This window comes from Neofelis nebulosa, chromosome 5 (assembly GCF_028018385.1).
Source record: "Neofelis nebulosa isolate mNeoNeb1 chromosome 5, mNeoNeb1.pri, whole genome shotgun sequence".
NCBI classification, from domain to species: domain Eukaryota; kingdom Metazoa; phylum Chordata; class Mammalia; order Carnivora; family Felidae; genus Neofelis; species Neofelis nebulosa.
Window position 1 is genome coordinate 11696441 of NC_080786.1, and position 21937 is coordinate 11718377.

Genomic DNA, 21937 nt, shown 5'->3' on the forward strand with positions numbered 1-21937 from the left:
TCCACACTCGTGCCTCTGGGCACCCCATCAAACCATACTCTGGTGTCTCTGCTGAGCTTGGCCAGACAGTCTTTTTCAGTGTGTGCTCACTCCGAACCCAGACAAATCCGATGCAGCTCCCTCCGTTTATTCTACGAAACTAGTTGCTTTCCACTCCTTTTCTTTCATTTCTCCTCGGCTCCTCAGTGGACGAATGATGGTGGCAGACTAACTAGCAGGGGACAGAGCCTAATCCAAGGGCTTCTCTTCTGTTACCCGCTGCCCCACCCCAGCAACCGATCCTGCTGGAAAACGTCCTTCTGGAAACTGTCCCTTTGGTGCGTTTGACGGCCACCGCTTACCTGTTCCTGTCTCCTCCTGGTTTTTACTTCCTCTGTCCACCCCTTCCGTGTCGTTGCTCCGCAGGCCTCTGTCTTCTGCCTCTTCTCTGTGCGGACGCTGCGTTCTACCCCGGTGGCCCCGTCGTGTACAAGCCATGTACGTGCCTGAGTGGGACTCACCAGTGCCCCTGAGCTCACCGGGCAGGACCCTGCGCCACATGTGGGCTGCTGGTAAAAGTGCCACGACCAGCCACGTAGTCACCCAAGGCCAAATCCCAGGAGTCATCCTCCCTGTCACTGTGTCCTTTACCCCGTCTTTCATCAGTCACGTGTCCCATCAACTCTGCCTCACAAACTCCTCTCCTTTCTCTTCCCGCCTCCGGACTTCCACCATCACTCCCCAATCCAGACCAGATTCAACTTCCTGCCAAAGGCTTTGTCTGTCCCCAGCTCCATCTTCCACCCTATGTCACAGTTACCTTTCGAAACGGCCCCTTGTCCCTCCTGCACGCACCCCACCCCCCGCCACAGACCAGAGACCAGGCACCAGACAGGCAGAGGGGAGGTTGTATTGGGCACTATGATTAGACGGTGACCAAAGACGCTGGGTTTCCCGTCCTTGACCGTATGCTAACCTCCTGGAAATGAGGAGGTTAAATATGCTAACACTCCACACAAACCAGCGGGGAACTAACTGCAGGTGAATCGTGTTTCTGTTGCTGAAGCAGAACGTGGGCTAGAAATAGAATAGTCTTGAGTTACGGAAGAAACATGTAGAATTCTCACACACCTGAGATTCAAACACTGCGCTGGGTGTTTCTGTACGCTTGTCTTCACTTGATGACGAGGCCCTGAGGGTCTCGGTCTGACTCATCTGTGTGACCCTTGGGTCCAGCTCAGGGCCTGGAACATAGTAGATGGTCAGTAAACGCAGAGTCTTGATGGACATTTCCTACCTCACTGCTCAAGAGCTCCTGACCTGGGGCAGTGAGAGAATCCTGGAGAAACTTGTTTTTCCCCTTTCAGGGAAGGTTGGATTAGTACTGAGACAGGCCGCTAGGAAAAGGGGCTGCGGAGGGAGGGAGGGAGAGACCCGAACCGGACTGCTCTGACTGTAGGAATTCAAGCACCTCAGACAGGAGTGCAAGCTGGATCCTTTGCAGTGGGTCGGCTCTGGGGCCGGCAAAGAAGAATCTGGATAAAGCTGAGCAGGACTCACTCAAATTGTTTATTCCTCCTCGTCGTGCAGGAGGGAAATTATCCTTGGCCGTGGACGTAACAGTGAACTGGAGCATGGGGTCCTGGCTAATACTAATTCGATGCAGTGGACAGGCCTGAGGTGGCCTTGCCAGCAGCCAACAAGCTGTCCCTTAGCTTCTGGCAGCTTCTTTCCTTGGCCAAGCCAAGGACAGCCCGGGGAGCTTCACTTTTCCTCAGGACCCCACACACTGTGTTCCCTCCAGGGAGTGATGGGAGGGTTGGTATGACTTGGGTGTCCTCCTCCGAGAGCCTTCCTGGGTGGCTTCTGGACTTCCTAAGGGAGACGGAAGTGTTTGTTCACGATCCAGAAATTAAGGCTGAAAGCTCAGTCTTGCCCCGTATCCTATTTTTTTTTTTTTTTTTTTTTTTGCTCTCCGTAAACCGGCCAGTTTGTTTAAATGTTGTCCCCTTCCCAAACCTTAAAGTGGCATCCCTTGCATTTTCCGTGACTTGCTTTTCAATCTGCCTTTTATTTCCTATGTAGAAGGTTTGCAAAATATATGGGAAACAGTTTTAAAATACCGGGTTTCGGGCTGTGGACAGCATCCATAAACTTGCACTTCACCAAAGCAAATTGCCGGCCCTCTTTCCCCATGAGATATAGTTTAATGAACAAGGTACCTAATTACTCAGTGGCAACCCAGGGCAGTGGCAGGCCGACTTCCACAGGTAACTGAGATAACCTGTAATTGCCATGCGGTGAAAGTGCTCACCATCCCTCGCAGGCAGAGACCTGAGGCAGGATATGCACCCTGTCCCTGTGGCATATCCCTGAGGCAGTGACCACCCAGGCTGGTTATCAGGGTTGGCCACCAGTTGGCTTACAGCTGTCCCCGCTTCAGAGAATGGCTCCTGGTGGAACAGGAGTGACATCCGCTGGCCTCCACCCACCCATCTGTCATCCCATGATTGACTGACAAGGAGGTATAGAAGAGCGGCCCCCTCACTCAGGCAGGGACTGACTCTGTGGTATATCTCATGCTCCGGCCCCCCCCCCCCCCCCCCCAGGATCAGACTGAAGCAGGATGAAGTGGACACCATGTCCTTGCTTGACTTCTTCCCCTGCCCCATCCTGCTTCCTTCATTCCCTTTCTCCTGGGAGCACCCTCTCCCTCAACCACGGGAACCCCCATCTTTCAAGATGGCTCTGGCTCAGGCCCCATCTTTCGAGAACCTGACCCAACATTCCAATCGTATACTCTCCACCAGAAGAAGGAAGACAGTCCCCCAAAGGTTAAAGTGGTGGGGCCAACTAATCTAAGGGAAACCACAGAGATGATGAAGGATCAGGGCAACGCTTCCTCACTTTCCCCCTCTTACTTTTATTCAGCTGATCAGCCATTTTTGAGCAACTGATCCCTCACTGTCGGATATTTTAGCTGTTTTACTTTTGGCCGGTAAAAATAAGGCTGCAATGAATACTCTGCATTACCAATATGCATTTGCACCTCAGCTCTGATTCTTTAAAAAATTTATTTTTGCCTAGCCATGAACAGGGGAAGTTGGGAAAACATGAAGGGTATGGGTGGTTTTCAAACTTTTTTTCTGTGCTTGCCATTGTTTTTTTTAAATTATTGAAGTATGGGGCACCTGGGTGGTTCAGTCCGTTAGGCATCCGACTTCGGCTCAGGTCATGATCTCACTGCTCGTGGGTTCGAGCCCCGCATCGGGCTCTGGGCTGACAGCTCAGAGCCTGGAGCCTGCTTCGGATTCCGTGTCTCTCCCTCTCTCTGCCCCTCCCATGCTCGTGCTCTGTCTCTTTCTGTCTCTCTCTGTCTCTCAAGAATGAATAAATGTTAAAAAAATTTTTTAAATCAATAAATAAATTCCTGAAGTATAATTGACATAGTGTTATATTAGTTTCAGGTGTACAATACAGTGATCGAACTCTTGCCTACAGTACTGAATGCTCAAGACAAGTAGGTGTGCTCCTAGTCCCCTTTATCTGCTTCACCTGCCCCTCACCCACCTCTCCTCTGGTGACGACCTGTTTTTTCTCTATAGTTAATCATCTGGTTTTTTGTTTGTCTCTCTTTTCTTTTTTCTTTGTTCATTTGTTTTGTTTCTTCAATTCCACATTTGGGGGAGATCGTATGGTATTTGTCTTTCTCTGTGTGACTTATTTAACTTAGCCATATACTCTCTAGGTCCCATCCAGGTTGTTGCAGACGGCAAGATCTCCACCTTTTTTTTTTTAATCAAACTCCCAGTACATATTGTCAAATTTCTCCAGAAAGGGGCTCACAACTTGCTCTGTAATCCGAACGTCATGAGATAGGCCCGTTTCACAACTCGGCTGTTCTCGAGTGTTGGTGTTTAAAAGAGTTTACCACTTTTAGATTAAGGTGGTTTCTAGGTTTAATTTAATTTTCTTTGATTATACTTTTAGGTTGGATATTTTTCTCCTGCTTATTAGATATTTTCATTACTTTTCTTGTCAACTGTCTGTACATGTCATCACTCATTAGTCTGAAGGTCCATTTTTCTTCTATTTGTCCCTAATGGTAATAGTTCCATTTAATAAACTTCTATAATGTACGGGGCATGGAGCTAAGTGCTTTATGTGTGTTGTTTTATACAACTTTAATGTAATAATGATTTTTCATCATTTTCGTGTATTTTATGCAATTATGATCAGACCGGCTCATATGACTCCTTAATACAAATGAGAACATGTATCCATCACCTCAAATAGGAAACTACAGTCATGCTCCAGGCTCCATGACGTGGTGAATGGAAAGTGAGCTGGATTTTACCTCCTACTTGTTCCCTCAGCTACGCTGCCTTGTGCAGTGAACAATCTATATAACTGTACATGAGGTTCTGGATTGTTACAATACCTCGTCATGGGAATTATTTTGTCTCTTTTGCACATGAAGAAATTGAAGCTTAGGTGGTGTTTACATTGACTTTTCTAAACTCGTACATCTGCAGAGTGAGCCAGGATTTGAACACAAGACTGGGTGATGCCAAAACCAGGATGCTAATCGTGGTGTTAGGCTGCCTTTATATATTGTGCCTTAAGTTAGTGGCAGAAAAATCTTTTCCTCACTTTGCCTTTTCAATTAGTTTTTGAGGTATAGAAGATTTCAAAGTTTATGCAACCAAATTAAGCAATCAATCTCTTTTTGGTTTTGGTTTCGTGCCTAGAAAGTTACCATTTTATTTTCTTTTATTTTTTGAGAGAGAGAAAGGCAGAGACTCTTAAGCAGGCTGCACGCCCAGTGTGGAACCTGACACATAGCTCTGTATCAGGACCTTGAGATCATGACCTGAGCCCAAATCAAGAGTCAAGACACTTAACTGACTGAACCCCCCAGGCGCCCAGATAGTAGGTTTACAAGTCCTTTCTTTACTTGCTACCCCAAATTAGGGGCAGCTTCAGCTAAAAACATCCAACGTGGTATTTCAAAGTCAGCGCAACATTGTTTAATGTTTCTGTAGGTTTCCTTTTAAGGGTTGTCCAGTTTTTGCCGGAACAGGTGCTCGGTCCCATGTTTTTCTTAGGAGCCACATTATACTGAGAAACTTACAAGGTTTCCTTGTATGCTTGCGGAATATGTCATGTTAGGGAGAAATGCAGCTTTCCTTGACAACCTTAAATTCATAACCAACAAGGTTTAACACGGGAAAGGACTCTGTGGAGAGAATGGGGGTTGGATTAGTATCCCTGCATTTTGACTTATCTTTGAGGATCTCTTCTGCTTTGTACCAATGATACCTCCATGATGATTCTGAGAGTGAACGGGTCACCCTTCCAGCTCTCAATCGCACAGAAAAGCTGTTGTCTACATTTTCCTAGAGATGGCTCCAACTTTGAAACGATTTCACTAAATAATTTAGGTAAGGGAAAAAATACTTAGAATATATAAAATATAAAATAATCCAGCATGTGAATTGTAGGCTTTTGATTCCACCAACGGCGGCCTGAGGGAGTTTCACATCCTCACGTGTGCAGGGAGGTAGCATGTGGCTCACACTTGCCTGGGTCCCGTGCGCTACTCCTGGCTTTGTCTCTCTGCGGAAGGTCCCATCTTAATAAAGCCTCACCCAGTTGGAGCTGCGAGACGTGCATCATGGCAAGTTTGTACTTCAAACTGGGACAACAACGTGCCCTTTGCACTTCACCCAGGCCTGGGGGAAGGGGCAATGGTCTCACTCCATGGTTGTTTGTCCCATGAACACGTCAGACTGACCTCCCAGTTCCTTCCCCAAACCTTCCTTTTCTCCTGTTTCCTTGTACTCACTGAGGGGCAGCCACTTCCGTTCTAGATTCCTGCTGTCTCTTCACGCCTGTGCCCAACACTTGACTGATAATACTATCCACTGTCTTTCCAGTCCATCCTTGTTTCTGTAGCTCCACTCTCATGAACTTTGATCAGATCCTGGATGACTTCAAGAGCCTCCTAAATTGTCCTTTCTGCATCCAATTCCAATTTCGTGAAGAGCAATTTATTGAGCACCTATTTATGTGTTAGGTCCTATAGCAGAGAGGTAAACAAAATGGACACATTCCTGCCTTACTGGAATTTACTTTCAGGAAGGGAAGACATTCACTCTTTATTTTTGTTTTTTGGGGTTTTTTTTTAGTTTATTTTTAAGTTATTTTGAGAGAGAGTACACGAGCAAGGGAAGGGCACAGAGAGAAGGAGAAAGAGAAGCCTAAGTAGGCTCTGTGCTGTCAGTGCAGAGCCTGGCACGGGGCTCGATCTCACAAACTGTGAGATCATGACCTCCGCTGAAATCGAGAGTCAAACACTTAACCGACTGAGCTACCCAGGCACCCCAACGTTCACTCATTTATTAAACCAATATTTGTTGGGCACTTTGTATGGACAAGACTTGTGGGCGAGAAGCTGTACACGGTAGTGAGTAAACAGATATGCCCTGACTTCACGGAGCTTAGATCCACTTGGAAAGAAATACATTGAATAAATATGTACACAAATACGTGTCAAATTGCAAATTATGATTTAAAAAGTACATGGTGCTATCGTAACTTACGAGGGCAGACCTACTCCAGATAGGCAGATTCAGATGATTGAAGATTCTTTGCTACTCCTCCCATTGAGATGTAGAATAGAACCCCTTCCCCAAAGCTGGATATCCCTAATTATTTCCTTCATCAGTGGTAGGAGTGGAAGTGATATTCTGGGACCTGTGAGGTCAATTCATAAGAAGCATTGCAGCTGTCACTCAGGCCTCTTGGAAGACTCTCCCTGGGACTCTGGGCTATCACATAAAGTGGATGACCACTCCATCCTCGTCGTGTATGGCCATTTTGGTCCCATTAAGTCCAGACTCTGGGTCGTTCCCACCAAGGCATCAAACATGTGAGGGAAACTGTATCTGGCCTTCTAGACCAGCCCATCCACCAGCCGAGTACAACTGAGTGAACTTAGGTGATGCTACAAGGGGCCAAAGAATCACCGGATGAGTCCTGCCCGACTCTTGACCCACAAAACTGTGTGATATAGTACATGAGTGTCGTCTTAGGCCACTAAGTTTTGGGGTAGTTCGTTACACAGCAATAGATAACAAGAACGGACAGGATGGGGAGAAAGGGCACTCTGACTGAGAATGTCAATTAAGTGGGGACCGAAAGTAGTTAGGGGGACAAAGAATAGGTATAAGTGCATCCCGGTTCCCGGGGATACCTGGTCTTTGTCACCAGAATGCTTGAACTAGGACCCAGATTATTTCAGAGCTCGTTACGTTTGCACATGCTTTTCCTTCCGCTTGGAATATCCTCCTCAATTCTTCATCCAGCGTATTCCTTCTTTAAAGTAGGCTCCACATCCAACAGGGGGCTCAAACTCACGACCCTGAGATTAAGAGTAGTCTGCTCTACCAACTGAGCCAGCCCAGTGCCCCAATCCAGAGTATTCCTATTTGTATCAGTTATCCACTGCCGTGCAAAAAATTGCTCTACAATTCAGAGGCTTAAAATATTAAACATTTATTATCTGAGTTACTGAGGGTCAGGAATATGGAAACAGCCTGGCTGAGAAGCCCGGTCCGGGGTCTCTCTGAGGCTCTGGTCCAGTCGTCGGTGGGGACTGCAGTCATGTCAAGGCTCCACAGCAACTGGAGAAATGCTTCCACTTACATGGTTGCTGCAAGGGCTCCCTTCTTTGCTGACTGTTGACCTGATGTATGAGTTTTTAACACATGCACCTCTCCACGGGGCCGCTTGAATGTTTTCATGACATGGTATTTGGCTTCCTCAGAGCAAAGTGATCCAAGAGAATGAGAGAGTGGCTTGTCCAAGATGGAAGCTGCAGTATTTATCACAGAGGTACAATGTAGGAGGCAACCATACACGGATGTTAGCATGAGGAAGTGGGGCCATCTTGGAAGCTGGCAACCACACTCCTTGTCCTTTCCGTTCATTTTGAGACCCCCCCCCCTTGTCAGGGAAATTTTCCTAGTGCTCTCAGTCTGACTGGATGCTGCCTCCCTCTGGCCCTGCAGCCCCCTGAGTGTTCTCCCACCTTTGGGATGCGGTACGTAGGGTCACCACTGTTGGATTACATGTCTACCACTTTAGTTCATCACTACCAATAACTTTGCCTTCCAAGGATGACTGTCTCCTCTCTCCACAGGGGCATATACATTATATTCATTATATTTATTTAATGTAAAACCACAACACTATATTCATTTAGCGGGAGTCACACAAAAGCGAGCCAAACTAGAATTTATGCTGCATTTACTACGTGTCAGTTACTATATCAAGGGCTAAACTGTCATCTCATTTGATGCTCGTAACACTCCTGGGAACGTAGAATGGCTTTATCTTTATTTTTACTAATGAAAAAACTAAGGCCCAGAGAGGACAAGGTATTTATCCAGGACTGCATTGTTAGGAAGTGGCAGATCTGAGATTTGAACAAACAAAGCTTGTTTTTGTGCCACGCTCTTTGCCAATTTGCTGTCCTGTCCTGCGGACATTAGCTTGTACTTCTTTAATCAGAATTTGAGAAGAAATTTTGCACAGGCTGGTCTTCTCCTGAAACACGGTCCCAAGAAGATTCAGACCAGAGATGGGTAAGGTCAGAAAGTGAGACAAAGGACTAATTTGGGGGCTAAATCTTCCTATGGAAGCTGCCTTGACCCTTCACAACCCTTTATGGGATTTAATGAAATATTGTGTAATGGCCCCAGACTCCCAGCCTTATTTGCGTTTTTGCCAAATGCAAAACCTCACAAAGCCCTCCCCATCCCCCAGCTCTTCTCTCCTTGGATTTCTTTTGATTTTCTCCTCTTTCACGGAGTGCTGATTCCTTTTCCTTCCCCCAACCACGTTTCTGTCTCTCCTGCAGATTCTTTTTTTTTTTTTTTTTAAATTTTTTTTTTCAACGTTTTTTATTTATTTTTTTTGGGACAGAGAGAGACAGAGCATGAACAGGGGAGGGGCAGAGAGAGAGGGAGACACAGAATCGGAAACAGGCTCCAGGCTCCGAGCCATCAGCCCAGAGCCTGACGCGGGGCTCGAACTCACGGACCGCGAGATCGTGACCTGGCTGAAGTCGGACGCTTAACCGACTGCGCCACCCAGGCGCCCCTCTCCTGCAGATTCTTACTACCTCTTTTTTTAGGAAAAGAAGGCAAAGATAAAATCAAGTGCAAGTTCCCCGCCGCAGAAAGGAAAACACTGCCACTGTCTACTACATCAATGATGTTAAATACACATCCTATAAAAGTGAAGGCTGAGACAGCCCCTTCCTGCCAGGATCCCTGAGGCGCTTACCGCTACATGACCAGGGCTTTTAGGAACGAGGCCCCATTATAGGAGCCAATCCGTCACTGGCACTTCGCGAACGTTCACAAGGACGGGTGCAGATGCCGGCAGGGCTGCTGGTCCTGGCCTTCTTTCTACTTGTTCCAGCACCCGAGGCTGCTGTGTTTTTACTCATGGTGTACCCTCTGCCTGGAACGCTCCCCCCGCCCCCTTTCCAGAACCTGCATTTATCCATCTTCTTGGTACCGACCACCAGACGGCCACTGTCTCCAGTCTACGGAAAGGCTATTTAACAGTGATGATGCCACACCTGAGAGCTGCAATTGAGGGGTGAATCATCGTAGATCTGTCAGCTTCCTGCTGTTGGCATGGCGACCGGCCAAGCCAAGCCACCATCGTCTCCTGCTTGAACTACTATCCTAACCTTCCAACCAGTCTCCCCACCTGTACTCTCCCTGTGGTGGAGTCGTCTTCTGAAACTGACTGGATTATGCCTCATCAAAGGCTCCTCCATACGTGGAGGACTAAATCCAAACATCTCCAATGGCATGCAAGACTCTCTACCAGCTAGCTCCTGCCCGCCGGCCAGGCTCACTATTTCAGTTCCCGAGCCCGTGTAACAAATCACCCCGGTGTGTAGTAAATTAAACATCGACAGTAATTATCTTTTCTCACACACACGCATTTTGAACGGGGCTTGGTGGGCACGGTTCTTTTCTGCTCCTCTTGGCATTAGCTGGGGCAGCTTGGAGGCCAGGGGCTGGAATCACCTACCGTCTGACCTAATCTCATGTCTGCTGGTTGATGATGACTAACCAGCTTAGACCTTGGCTGGTGCCATTGGCCGGAGCGCCTATGCATGGCCTCTGCATGTGGCTTGGGCTTTCTTACAGCACGGTGGCTGGGATCCAAGGGCAAATGTCCCGAGAGAGGGCCGGGCAGAAGTTATACCGCCTTTTCTAACTTAGCTTTGGCAATAAGACATGATCACTTCCACTGGATTCTCTTGGGCGGTCACAAAGGCTTGCCCGGTTTCAAGGTGTGCGTGTGTAGGGGTGGGGATAGACTTCGCCTCTTGATGGAATGTGGCCAAGGTTCTAGAAGAGTGTGTGGGACTGAAAGTGCTCTAGTCATGTTTTGAAAAATAGCATCTGCCTCACTCATGTGCAACAATTTCCCACCCAGCTCACTAAACTCCCTATATGCGTTCATTGACCAGCATTAAGTGGTTTTTGAAAGCACGTGCACTGTTAAGATCTCTTCCTGTCTCCCTGTACCCCCGGTGCGGCTGAAACTGGGGTTGAGGTACATGCAGCAGAGAGAGGGCAAAGGGCACTCCTTTGCCTCTCTGTCCCCACCGCCTCCTTTCGGGTTCTAGAATGCTCTGTGTGTACCACTGGGTGGAGGGGCCGGGGCAGTGGCAGAGTGGTCTCTATTCTCTGGCTGCCATTGGCGGTGAGGGTTGTTCCTGGTGACCTATGTTGATGGCGATCAGGCTCTCTTGGGACGCTGTCTACCTTCATGCCGCCCCCACGCTGGTGAAAAGCCCTCACTCAGACACGGCCACTGCGTCTTCTTTCGTCGTTGCTTTCTGTAGTCTACACTCCAGCCCTCTCCAGATGGGTTGTGCCGGCAGCTGCCTGTGAGCCTCAGGGCTCTGTCTACTCTCTAACCCCAGTGACAATCACGTGGAGTCACAGAAACTTCTGCGGCCTCCCAACCCGAGAGCCCTCCAGACAAGAAGGCGCTGGTTTCTATGCTTATTTCCTGGGGAGGTTATCAGTGTCACCCAGGAATCCCCTCCGTCCCCATACCCTGGCCAGCAGGGATGCGAGTCTGGGTGCGTGGGTTTCTGCAGTCCAGGGGGCATCCAGCCACGGAGTGAAATGTGGCCCCGCTGCCCCCTCCCCCCCACCGTGAGGGCACTCCCAATCTCCGTGAGGGGTCCCCAGGAGTCCCCCTCACTTGACTTGGGTGCAAGGAGAACCAGTTTAGTGGCTTTTTACTGAAACTTGCAACTCGAGGAGTTTCTTGTTCTTTTTAGAGTTTTGTCAGGGGATGGAATTCCTATTCTCTTTCCCTCCAGCTTTGATTCTGATCCTCAACTCTGGGGCAATAGGAAACTTCCCTCTGGGCACCCAGTTAATAGTCATAAAACCTGTTGGCCTCACATTCACACTCCACTTCACGTAGAATAGGGAGCCTGTCTTCCCCCAGCCACTGAAGGAAAGCGGGCATCTCTCTACTTGGGCAACCTTAGGTCGTGCGCCCCCCCGCCCCGCAGAAATTGGGGCTGCGGAAATGTCACACGTGGACTGGCTTAGACCTGTGGGGTTCCCCCGGAGGTGGCGGGTGGGGTCATTCCCACGCTGCTTGGCTGTTAGTTCAGTAAGGCAGCCCGAAGTGATGTGGAAGGGGGGCGTCTTGTACCTCCAGAGCATCCAGAGGACAGTACAGAAGACACTTACTGAATTACTTGCTTCCTTGCCTGCCTGTCTCATTAGACTCTAAACTCCTCGAAGGCCGGGGCCATGGCCGTCTGGTCCACCTCTCGGAATGTTCCCGCGTCTAACCCCCCGCTTGGCACGTAGCCCGTGTTTCAGTAAATGTTCGCTAAGCTGAATTCAAATAAAAGGAAACAGAACTCGGGACCACGAAGGATTTCTGATCTGCCTATCTCCAAGATTAATGGGCTTCATTTACATGCAGCGGCAGCTTCTAGTCTCCAACCTGCTACATTTTTCTTCTTTATTTGATATTTCCTAATGGACCCTCAGGCTTTGCTTCTTGCCTTCTTTGTCCCCTCGTTCCACAGTCTTTGGTTTGTGTGACGGTTTCTGCCCGTGCTACCCACATTTGCGGAGCCTTGCCTGGTCTGCCGAAGGACGATCAGCTCTATAACATCTGTTTCCTGGAATGTAGTGCATTTTAATTGCATCTTAAGAGCGGAGGCGTCCTGTACGGAGTTACCTTTGGGGAATTTGGTGTGGAGTACTATTGATTTATTTATAATTCATCGCCTACTCCCTTCTGACACACACACACACACACACACACACACACACACACACACAACAAAACCTGAAGCTGCTGCTGAACAATGAGACAGTATTCTAAAGAAAAAACAGTTCTGGCCCTGTATTTTAATTCTGATTGTCTCCAACTCCCCGTGTGACCTTGGGCAACTCATTTGACCTTCACGGGCCTCGGTGTTCCTCATCTGTGTAATGGAGGGCTGAGCATGTCCCAGTGGGGGATGGGTGGGTGGCTAGATATGGATGAGGTGATGCGTACAGTTCCCTCCGGTACCACATTCTACGATCCTGAGCACGGATGTGTCAGAAACCTTGTTTGATATGCACAATTACAAGACACTAAAGTACGAAATGGACGGTGCAAACCTAGTAGGAGGGCTCGCTTGTGAAAAGTAACCTTTTTAGCTATTCTGCACCCTGGCATGTTTGTATTGATTGACAGAATGCTTCGGGAACCCACTAAATGCTGGCATTAGCAGCATCGCTAGCACATGTCAGGACTGGAACCCCTTGAATATGATCCGACTTTATTATTTTTCCTCTCTGTTTTTGTTTTTAATAATGATGACATACCACAGATAGACAAAGACATTTTAATAACTCTCTTTAGCAAAAATGTGTCCTGGCACCCGTGTCGTTGCTGATAGCTGAGATCAGCCACACCATTTTCAGAGATCATGCAGAGAGAAAGCCGACTTCGCCTCTAAAGCAAAGTTATGACTATAATTTTCTTCAATTGCAGTCTAGTCTCATTTGATTTGTGCTCAAGGGTGCTTCAATTGGATTGATTTCCACCAGTTGGAATATCTTACTGTAGCTGGAAGCCTGCAATGGAACTCACTCCAGTGATCCTGTTAGAAACCAAATGTATTTGGTATCCAGAGTGGCCAAGGAGCCTGTCTGCAGGTTTGAGGAGAGTCAGGGGATGGGGGGTGGGGGGAGGGCGTCAACTTGAAATTGGATGGCACGTTACCCAGGCACAAGAAACCTCCAGGTGGGTTCACAGCTTCACCCTTTTGACAGTAATTCGCGGGCTCCCCATGTGTAATTTTCTTATTTCTTCTGACTGGGAAACCAGCAATGACCATTATGACGAGAGAAAAGCTGACATGAGCATTTGTCTGTAAGAAATCCCTATAATTAGGTACGTTAGTTAGTCAGCATTCTGCCTTGTTCTATTTTTATCTGAAGACCAGCATCCTCGCAAACATCTTTTCCACAAATTTCTGTGTTCTCTTTCTTGCCAAAAGTTTGCAAAGTCCATTTTAATCTGTGATTAAATCAAGAGGAATCTCCCACACTGTTCCCAAGCCCCTTGTATCTCTGGCAAGCAGAGAAGGTCATACATCAAATGCAGACAGTCCCTTAGCACCACACTGCTGCACCATCCAATGGGAAAGTGGGTGACCAGTTGAGCTGCTCTAAACCAGCATCTGCTGGATGCTTCCTTTTTTTCCCCGTCTTATTTTATAATAGAGAAAACAGATGCCAAAATGGATTTGTATTTATGAATCTTTTGTCACTTGTCAGGATTATTTTCCTGTTCATCTGAAGTTGTATAAATTCATCTAGAACATTAAGTTCTTAAATGTTGTCTTATTCCCTTGGATCTACTGTATAGGGTTTGCAAAAGAGAAAAAAAAATTATGGTACATAACAGAAAACGATTGATGAAAACATAGAGCCATGCAGGATATATATTTTAAGAAAAAGGTTTCCAAAGAGGAATCCATCATGGCAGAACTGTAAAGTGTATACTCTATCACAGAAGTTCTAGACTGTAAAATCAAGATGCCTATTTTTTTTTTCTCCTTTAAAAAATATTCTATTCAGGACGTAAAACCACAAGCATTTTTCTTAATAGTGCTAGCTGATGAGAAAACTAACAAACAATAATAATAATTAAAAAAAAAGCCCAACTTATTGCCTGTGCCAGTGGGGGTATAGAGAAAGGCAGGTGGAGAAAATTATTTTCTTAGATCCTGCATCAGGATAATCTGGCTTTTTTATACAAGTGGAGGAGAGGACTCAGAGAGAGGCAGACCTTGGTATTGGTGGGGGTAGGCTAGGTTATGCTGCAGTAACAAAGGACCCAACATCTCAATGGCTTACAACAGCCAAGATTTCGTTTTGTTTGTGCAACGTGACCATGACCATGGCTGTGGCTCTGTGCCGTGTCATCCTTGCCTTGGAATTCAGGCTGAACAAACAGCTTCTACACGAGATGTTGCTGGTTGTTGAAGAAGAGGAGAAAGAGAACATGGTGAATTCCATACTGACTCTTAAAGCTTCTCTCTGCATGTGACACCTTTCCCTTCTGTCTGCATTTCACTGTCCAAAGCAGATAATTTGGCCATGCCAGAGATAATAGGGTATATGGCCCTTAGCAGAGAAGATCCCAAGTAAGAGTGACCATTATTATTTTTTCAATTTTATCTTTTATTTTTTAAAATCTACATCCAAATTAGTTCGCATATAGTGCAACAATGATTTCAGGAGTAGATTCCTTAGTGCCCCTGACCCATTTAGCCCATCCCCCCTCCCACAACCCTTCCAGTAACCCTCAGTTTGTCCTCCATATTTAGGAGTCTCTTCTGTTTTGTCCCCCTCCCTGTTTTTACATTATTTTTGTTCCCTTCCCTTACGTTCATCTGTTTTGTCTCTTAAAGACCTCATTTGAGTGAAGTCATAGGATTTTGTCTTCCTCTGACTAATTTTGCTTAGCATAATACCCTCCAGTTCCATCCACGTAGTTGCAAATGGCAAGATTTCGTCCTTTTTGATTGCTGAGTAATACTCCATTGTATATATACACCACATCTTCTTTATCCATTCATCCATCGAGGGACATTTGGGCTCTTTCCATACTTTGGCTATTGTTGATAGTGCTGCTATAAACATGGGGGTGCATGTGTCCCTTCGAAACAGCACACCTGTATCCCTTGGATAAATGCCTAATAGTGCAATTGCTGGGTCGTAGGGTAGTTCTATTTTTAGTTTTTTAGGAACCTCCATACTGTTTTCCAGAGTGACTGCAGCAGCTTGCATTCCCACCAACAATGCAAAAGGGATCCTCTTTCTCCGCATCCTCGCCAACATCTGTTGTTGCCTGAGTTGTTCATGTTAGCCAGTCTGACAGGTGTGAGGTGGTATCTCATTGTGGTTTTGATTTGTATTTCCCTGATGATGAGTGACGGTGAGCATTTTTTCATGTGTCGGTTGGCCATCTGGATGTCTTCTTGGAGAAGTGTCTATTCAAAGAGTGACCATTATATAGTCCATGAGTAATCATGAGAATGGCCTCCCAGAACTTGTAGAATGGGGTGGGTGATTGACAGGGGCTCCAGCTGATGCACTTTGAAATCTGGCCTGTGTTTTGTGCCAAGGCTATACTTCCCGTGGGCTGCTCCCCACCAAGGGCTGTGTGTGGTGGGGATACTAAGGCAGATCTGTCCCTGGGAGTCAGGGGACTCCTTTGCTAGCCAGCTTGGCTCAAGGACTCCTGGACAGCTTTGCCAAACCTTCCTTTGACCGCACGGTGATCTAGAATGCTTCCATCCCCAAATCCCTCCCTCTCTCCTTTCCTTGGGGTCACCCTTGCATCACAGTCTGATACCGCTCTCAGCCTTCTCTAGCTCATGCTCTGTTTCCTTTCACACAGACATTTTGCCTAATCAAGCCCTTGAACTTTTCATTGTTGCTCGGCAGAGTCCATCACAGAACACTCTACTGGAAGAAGAAACTTAGGAGGAAGAACAAAGGTGTTGAGTGGCTCATGAATCTCTGGCATTGTTTGAATCACTTGTGTTTATAAATAAATGTGGGTGTCTGGAATAATATCTCTATCCAGATATGGATATGGGGGGGGGTATGTCCTATGTACTATTAGGATATGTCTAGATATAGACACAGATATTTAGATTCTATACTAAATCAGTTGTGCAGAGTGCCTGTCCTGTTCATATTTCTTCTACAGATAATGGCCCCCGTCATGGCCTCCTGCTAAGGAAGTAGCTCTTAACAGCCATGTGTTGCACCATGTAACTGCACCTCTGCCTAAAGGCACGTGGACCAGAGGTCTAGATCAAAGAGCAGCCAATAACAGACTGCCAATAGCCTATGCAGTGATGTTGTGTAAAAAGCTGTGTCGAAATACATGCAACAGTGATGGCGGGGATGGGGAGAAAATCATTTATCTTGGGATTTAAACTAGAACTTGCCTTAGTTTACGCTCCCCCAGGAGCAGATGCTGAGACAGTAACTTGGGTATAAAAAGTTTATTCAGAAGGCGTGATGATTGATTTTGTGTTAACCTGACTGGCCTAAGGGATGCCTGGATAGCTGATCAAACATTATTTCTGGGTGTTTCTGTGAGGGGTTGTCTGGATGAGGTTAGCATTTGATTCAGTAGACTGAGTGAAGAGATCCACCCTCAGCAATAGGGGTGGACATCATATGGTTCCTTGGGGGCTCAAACAGAACAAAAAGGCAAAAGAAGGTCAAATTCTTTCTTCTGGGGCTGGGATATTCATCTTCTCCTGCCCTTAGACATTGAAACCCCTGGTTCTCAGGCCTCTGGAATCTGACTGAATTATATCACTGGCTTTCTTGTTCTCTAGCTTACAGATGACAGACTGTGGGACTTCTTGGCCTCCATAACCGCATGAACAATTCCTATAATAAATTTCTTTTTCTTTTCTTTTCTTTTTCCTTTTCTTTCTTTCTCTCTCTCTCTTTCTTTCTCTTTCTTTCTTTCTTTCTTTCTTTCTTTCTTTCTTTCTTTCTTTCTTTCTTTCTTTCTTTCTTTCTCTTTCTCTCTTTTCTTTCTTTCATCTATCTACTTACCTACCTACCTATCCATCCCATTGGTTCTCTTTCTCTGCAGAACCCTGAATAACACAAGAGGTGATCACTAGTAGAGACTAGGGAAAGTGGGACATTTAGGAGAGAAAAATTAGTAAAGAGTTAATGAGTGGCTACCAGTGTGGGGCACCTGAAGCTCAGCCCTATTGAGAACCTTGGAGAAACCATAGGAGACTCATGTAGAAACCATCCTGCTGGACACAGAAGCTAGACAATTTACTCACTGAGTGCTGTCCCTCATCAGTTTCTACTTCAAAAGCATTAACTCCTTTACTCTTCTGGGTTGCACCTGCCATAGCCGAGCAAGTTCCCATGGATCTCAGGTGGAGAAGTTGAAAGTTGCTTGAACTGGGAAGCTCAGCCTGCTGGAAATTTTCTACCACAGCTGCGGTCAACTTAAGGTTGACAGCATCCGCAAAGACTTCTAAGGAGAGGAACAGGAAAAGGAATAGAAAAGACAGAGAAAAGCATGAAACAGAAGGCGCTGTAAGTGAGCAAAAAATATCAAGAAGCTGATACTATGAGCAAGAAGCTGGGAGGTAGAAGACCTGAGGCAGAGAAAACATACATATTGAGGGGCTAGTGAGTTCATTGGTTGGTTAGCCATTGGACTATTTACCCAGAGATCGGGAGTAGCTATTTCTGCAGAGGGGCATTGACCCTTATTTCCTTCTCCATCCTCTACTTTGCAAGGCAACATCAGTGCTTCTTAGTAGATAAAATTTCTTACTGAACTTTGTATCACTCTGACTAGAGATTAAATCCCTAGTTCCAAGGATAGGATAGAAACTAGAAATAGATTCCCTCCCCCCCACCCCCCCACAAATAAATCGCTTTTAATGCAGATTCTTGGGGCGTGGGTGACACATAAGAAGCATTAATACCTCCTTCTGAGTTTCGGAGACCCAGCGGGGAAGAACGAGGAACGCTTGCCCAAAAAGGGAGCGTAAGGTGGTTATGGTTTCTCCCCATTCCTGCCTTGGTGCTGTGGTGTGAGGATCACTGGTGCCCTGCCTTTGCTAACGAGGGAGAAAGAGCCTTTTCCCAGCAGTCTCAGCAGGTGTAGCAGCAACACCATAGCCCTGGTGTGTGTCCTGTTGGGTAGGCTGTTCGGCAAGACTGCTAGGAAGTCCTTGCTCTCTTTGGGGCCAGGTGGGTGTGGATCTCTTACCAAGGATGGCTGAGCATTCAAAACCCACACATCCCAGGCCCAAGTAAGCCACCGATCCTTTAAAAATACCTAGCTAAAATAAGTCATAGTTTTACATTTTAAGAGTAAAATTGGTTTCTAAAAGTAAACAGTTATATTATTGTCAAGGTGCGTCATTCAGCTTTATACTTAAGGTCTGTAAATTTCAACTACTTTAGGGGAGAGTTTGAGGACCGAAGGAAGTCTTGTTCCACTGTGGTGTTTGTTTGGCAGGGGTAGGAGTTGCCCAGGACCCCTTCAAAGAGAGTGTCCTCCAAATTAATACAATGAAAATGTCCTATAAGCTTTATCTACCATAAAGATATTATTTCTTGGCCACTGATGAACATGACACCAAGAAAACATTCCAATCCTCCCTTATCTATTCTCTTCCCCCATCAAAATGTACCTGTGCAGTGTCCCATTACCATGGTGCTTGTCTAAGGTGCTCAGTGGCTTCTGAACTTTCCTATACTGGCATTTTGCCCTTTTCGTGGAGAACCCTTGAGGATGCTGCCTTTCCTGGATTGGCTTCTCAGAGAAGCAGATGCCGAGATAAAGTTAGGAAAGCCAAGAGTTTACTGGGGAGTGATACCTGTGAAAGCAAAAGAACATGAGGCAGATTGCACAGTGGGAACATTCAGGCAGCAGTGCAAGTGGGATAAAGCCTGTGCCAACCCCGTGGAGAACCCCAGAGGAAAGACTGCCCATTTTAGGAGCACTGTGTTGGGTGGGAATGGCTAGCTCCTGTACCACTGTCTTGCTCGGTCATTGCCTGGGAACCACTCTGAGAAGAGCACGACCTTTGCCTGAAAGGGGAGACCTTTGCCTGAAGACATTATCAGCTGAAGGCTGTCGGTGGCCCGTGCTCCTTGAAGCCGGACAGTGAGTTCTTTCTCAAGAGAGGGCTCTGAGTGATGCATCTCTATGTCTGCCTCGGCTGCCTTAACCAAAGGAAAGACTGTATAATGTGGACACTTTAAGCATTTAAGGTGGGCGGAGGAGGGAGAAATCTTTAGTGTTTATAAATTATTTACTCAGGGCCTACTTTGTGCTGGCTGCTTTTACAAAGCATGTGTGTTCTGACACTTTGAGCAAAAGAAGAAAAGAGAGAGAGGAGATGGCTTTTTTGTTATTGTTGTTTCCTTCCCTGCTCCTTGTCTCCTTGTTGTCTATTGTCTGGCTGTCTTGCTTGGCAGAATATTTAACTCCTACGTATCTTTCAAGGCTCAGATCAGGATTGTCATGTGACAAAATATTTGAAATTGGGACTCTCCCAGAAAGCCAGGGACTTATTTGAAAGCCTGTGCCTTCAAATGACCAGTGCTGGCCAGCCTTGTGGCTTTTCTGTAGGTAGAAGAATTTTTTTTTTCTTTAATTTTTGTTTTTGTTTGGTCTTAACAGTGACTGTTTTTCACCTTCATCAAATTCATAGCTCACTGGGGCAAGTTGTCCCATTAGACACCTGTGGCTTGTCCTGGATCAAGTCTCCACATTTTTAGGAACAAATTCCTTACTGTATCTAGACACATATTGACATCTATCTTTCCTCCCTCCATAATAAAGAAAGATTCAGAGAGGACTTTTATTTTTAACAAGTTTTGTATTTCTTTAAAAAATTATTCTTCTCTGTCTCTTTCCTTCTCTGGCATTTTCTCCAAAGATGGTTATAATAATCTCTTTCATTCTTTATGCTCTTCAAGAATCTTGCCATTCTTCCATTGAAAATGGAGTCTAGTTCACTCCCCTTAGCACCTGGGTGGGCTTGTAATTGCTACCATCGATAGGAAGTAGCAAAAGTGATTGTTTGTGATTTTTGAGGCTAGATTACATTAAGACCTGCAGTTGCTTGTGTCTTTTGGGACACTCACAGTTGGAACCCAGCCACCATACTGTGAGGAAGTCCAAGCATCCCATGGAGAGGCTTATGTGGAGAGGGGCTGAGGCCCTGGGCCCATGCCCCCGGTAGAGCTCCAACCCCACTCCCACTTGCCAACCATGGAAGTGAGCTATCTTGAAAGGATTCCTTCAGGCCACAGTCTGACTGCTCAGGCTGATGCCACATGAAATAGAGATGAGCCTTCCTCACGGAGTCCTCTACATATTGTAGACAATGACTATTGCTATTTTAAGCCACTACATTTTGGGACTATTTGTTACTCAGCAATAGCAGCTAAAGCACCTTCACTTTGTGGCCTCCCTAAAGAGAATTTATTTCTGTCCCTTTAAGGACTGATATGACGGATAATTCCATTATATTGTACTGTGCAGTGATCTCAGGGAAAGATGACTCAGGAAATTAATTTCCAGATAGTTGTGATACAGACTCTCCAAAAATGCTGCTTTTTCAGAGCTGAGGATTCATGGCTCCTTTGGTTTTTCAGTTGACTGTTCTTGAGTCTGTAATTTCCCCCCTGGCCATTTTCACAGATGAATGAATCTTCACAAGGTTTGGATTTACACAATTCACCCAAATTTACCAGTGTGATCTTTCATGGTGCTTGTTTCCCAAGAACCTTTAGAAGTAAGTATTCCTATTTTTCATCTTACTGAGAATTATGTGAGGCTCTGACTTTGAGGAACACTCTCTTCTCCCCCTTGTCTTTATCCCCGGATTTTCCAAACCATGTTCTGTAGAACCCGATTCCCTAGAACATTATTGGTTTTTCGCAGAGAGGCAAATTAGTTTGGGAAACACCGGATACTTTATCATTCTTTTAGAGACTGATGATGCTCATTAGAATCCAAGAGTCTTGCAGTAAAGAAACTGATTTCAATTATTTATTTATTCATTCAAACAGCGTTTACTGACCACCTATTCTGACTCAGGCTTTGTAGAGGCGCTGGGTGCATAGCAGTGAACAAATCTACACGGTCCTCCCTGAACAACAGCAACTCATTTGTAGTTATAATCGTAGTGACTACTATGTAGAAAAAGAACCGTGCGCCACAGAAAGAATGGAAGGGGATCTGCATTAGATTGAGGGATGGGAAAAACATCTCTGAGACTGGGTGGAGGAGGTGTGTTAGCCAACTGAACAGTGCTCTAGACAGAAAACACAGCACATACAAAGGCCAAATCTGTCAATTCTCCTTTCCCTCTCAACTCCTGATTGCCCAGTCCCCAGTCCAGGTTGTCTGGAACATAAACCACACAGCCATTCTTTCCTTCGGAAGGGTAACTGTACTTTCTTAGTCTTAAACATTCTTAGTTTATCTTAGTTTTACTCATCTCTGGCCCCAAGTGCAGTTGGTGACCGAAGTTCTGAAATCTCTTTTTGTTAAAGCTTAGCAAATCTGATTTTCTTTTACTTAGAAAAAATTTTTTTAATTTTTTAAACTATTTTTGTTTTATTAAAAAAATTTTTTTAATGCTTATTTATTTTTGAGACAGAGGGAGACAGAACATGAGTTGGGGAGGGGCATAGAGAGAGGGAGACACAGAATCGGAAGCAGGCTCCGGGCTCTGAGCTGTCAGCCCAGAGCCCGATGCGGGGCTCGAACCCACGGACCGTGAGATCATGAC